This window comes from Belonocnema kinseyi, chromosome 1, assembly GCF_010883055.1.
Source record: "Belonocnema kinseyi isolate 2016_QV_RU_SX_M_011 chromosome 1, B_treatae_v1, whole genome shotgun sequence".
Taxonomy (NCBI): domain Eukaryota; kingdom Metazoa; phylum Arthropoda; class Insecta; order Hymenoptera; family Cynipidae; genus Belonocnema; species Belonocnema kinseyi.
In genome coordinates, this window is record NC_046657.1 from 35,100,546 (window position 1) to 35,104,345 (window position 3,800).

A 3,800-nucleotide genomic window follows, 5' to 3' on the forward strand; every position below is an offset into this window, starting at 1 on the left:
GGCTGCTGAAACAGTCGGACTTGACTTCAGTATTAGGGGTGAGCAAAATGCATCAAATCTAATCTATCTCGAGTACTCACTCCTGAAAGCCCGGATTAAGAACATCATAGCCAAGGAGAATGAAAAGAAAGAGAGGCATCGAGTCCTTATTAGGGACTTGCAACGATTGTACCTGGAATATTCTGTTAAACTAATCGTCCTTATCATCGGCGCTCTTGGAGGTGCCAAGCTTTCACTTGCTAATAGCCTAAAAAGCATCCCTGCGTGTCAACAATATGTTAGAACACTTGCGGGAAAAATGCAGAAGGCGGTTGTCCTTGGGTCACTCCGTGTTCTTAGGGTGCACGAGGGTTTTGCTGGATCGTCGTATTGATTCCTTTACAGACTGTAACCACCTATCTCACGGTTGTGAGACGTGGTTGTGGCTGAAATTTTACCGCGATTTCGCTGGAAGCGGGTGCAATTTTTCAGATTAGCACCCGCTACGGCGAAATCCTGCGGTTGTCCTTGTGACAAATTTTTAATTATATATAAGTTTTTTCGCTGGAAAACGAATTGTAAAATAAATGTTTTTTCGAATTTTGATACATAAATAATCCAGTAAAGGAAAAAATCATCAATATAATGCAGCCTGCAAAAATTTATTTAAATGTCTCATAATTATCAATAATACCGTAATTGGTGAAATCAATTATGTGACCGATGTAATCAATTTGAATGGTAGTTTTACAACGGAAAAATTTTTTCACTAATTTTTGTTAATTCAAACCAAAAAATTGTAATAAATAGTAAGAAAATTACATTTTCTGCAAAAATTAAAAATTGTATATTTTTGTCTAGAACTTTTTTTAAATGAATTAATCTCGGGAACATAGGAAAAACAGTTTTTGATCAAAAATAAAAATGTCGAATAATGTTTATAATTTTTCTTTTCAGAATTATTGTTTAAAAGATGCTTTGTAGGAGGTTCCTGTTGCATAAAAATTCTTCGTGAACATTACCAAACTTCAGTAGATTATTCTCGTACTGCTGAGTTACCACTAGGCGATTGGAAAGTAGCCGTAGATTCGACTCACCAGTACATCATTGGATATATCGTAAACGTACCAATCATGGGAGATATTATGTGTCCATTTATATATGAAAGAAAGAGATGTGCTTTGAAAATAGAGGGAAAAATTGCCAACAAGCATGTGCCAATAGAGAAAAACAACCCTCTAGATGATGCGTTTTTTAAGCCAACCAAATTTGAAATTATTATTGTAAAAGTCGTAGAGAGCTTTCCTGCGTGGAATCCTAACATATTTTGTTAATCAATCGATACCTTCGTGATAAAGAAGAAACTGTTTTAGAGTATCGATACTTTTCACAACTAGCGTCCAAGTGATCTTTTTAAACGCCTAAGCTAACCATGGCTAGTTTAGATGACCAGTGTCAAGGGAGTCGAATTATAAGTCTAAACTAGCCACAGTTGGTTCAGACGACGAGCGATAAAGTGATCTTATTAGAAATCTACACTTTCTGTCAATTGTTTAAACGATCAGTGCCAAAGTAAAATTTTTAGACATTCAAAACTAATCTTCCTTCGTTTATACAGTCAGCGTCAAAGTAATTCTTTAGACATCTAAACTTACTATCATTAAATTAAGCGATCACTGCCAAAGTGGTATTATTAGACCTCTAAGATAACAACGGTTAGCTTAGATGACTAGTGTCAAGGGAGTCGAATTATAAGTTTAAACTAGCCACAGTTGGTTCAGACGACGAGCGCTAAAGTGATCTTATCAGAAATCTAAACTTTCTGTCAATTGTTTAAACAATCAGCGCCAAAGTAAAATTTTTACAGATTCAAAACTAATCTTCCTTCGTTTATATCGCCAGCTTCAAAGTAATTCTTTAGACATCTAAACTTACTATCGTTAATTTAAACGATCACTGCCAAATTAGACACCCAAAAACTAATCTTTCTTTGTTTAGACAGTCGGCGTCAAAGTAATTCTTGAGACATCTTAACTTACTGTCATTAATTTAAACGATCAGCGCCAAACTGATCTTTTCGGACGTCTAAAATAACCATGGTTAGCTAAGATTACCAGTATTAAGGGTGTCGCATTATACGTTTAAACTAGCCACAGTTGGTTTAGACGACAGGCGCCAAAGTGATCTTATTAGACATCTAAACTTATTATACATCTGAGTGTACTGTTGATAGTTCAAACGATTAGAGCGAAAGTAATATTTTTATATGTCTACGACTAATCTTCCTTGGTTTAAACAATAGGCGTCAAATTGATCATTTTAGACATCTAAACTTACTATCATCAATTGAAACGACCAGCGCCAAAGTGATCTTTTAAGACGTCGATACAAATCATCCTTGGTTTAAACCAACAGAGTGCTGGTTGAGCACTGCAGCGCTCAAGTAGTCGTTTTAAGCCTTTAAAATAATCATGATTAGTTGAGACAACCACCACTAAAGTAATATTTTTAGACGTCTAAGCTAAGCATCGTTGATTTACACAAGCAGCGCCGAAGTAGAAGATGCAGACCTTTAAACTTATCATGGTAATCATAAAATTTTAGATTAGTGTGGTTAAGAATAAGGATTTAATTTTATTCTCAATTTTACGCAGAGATTATTTAAACTGAATCAGATCAAAAAGAAACACTTTGTATGGCTGTCATTTAGGAAAAAAAAATTTTAATATTTTTTGGTGCGAACCTATTATACATAGGCCGCAAATGCCAAACAGGTTTAGTAATTAATACTTTTGCTTTACTCTATTGTTCTACATTATTTAGAGTCCTTTGAATTATTTTTACTGTCTTAAATTCAATTTCTCTGAATTTAAATAAATTCCGTGAAACATGCAAATACGCTGAGTTTTGAGTATTTCTCGGAATTTAATAAATTCCCCAATTGTTTCACTCTCTGAATTCCTTAAAATGTTCGAATTATTTTAATTCACCTAAATTCTCGAATTCTCTGAATTCAATGAAATCTCTAAATGTTCTTAAAGCTCCATAAATGCTTTCAGATTCTTACAAATCTCTAAATTTCTAGAAATCCTTGCATATTCTGAAATCCTTTAATACCTTGATTTTCTTATACTATATTCTAAATTCCACGGATGCTCCTATATGCGTTTGATGAATTTTTTCATTGGCATTTCATTATTTTTAAGAAATGCATGTCTTATAATTAAATATATTCATAAGACCCTAATATCATTAAAGAATCCTTCAAACAAATTTATTAATTGGTTCAATTTAATCCGACATCTTTCAAAAAACCAGGCGATCCCAAATTCGTTGACTTTCAAAGCTTATAGAATTGCGAACCTTGCCATTGCTACTTTCTTGGATTCCCAGTGGGTACTACATTTGGCGACGTCCTTATAACATCGTTACGACATCTTTACGACAACTTTACGACATCATATGTCCATGTCGTTTCGCTGTCTTGACGATGTTGTAAAGACATCGTTAGATCATGCGACTTATTTACGATATCGTAAAGACACCTTAACGACATGGACATATGATGTCGTAAAGTTATCGTAAACATGTCGTAACGATGTCGTAAAGACGTCGCCAAACTTTGCGCCCACTGGGCAGGTTATAAAACTGAACTCAGAAACCACCCGAAGGCCCCGAATAAAAGAGTTAGAAGCTTTTTGATAACTATGAAAGATATGAGGAGGAATGGTTGCGGTTTTATTTTAAAAGAATAATTTTAAGTTTTAAAGATTTGAAAATGTGGGTTAAAAAATATGGAAGACTTGAAACCATATTTATTT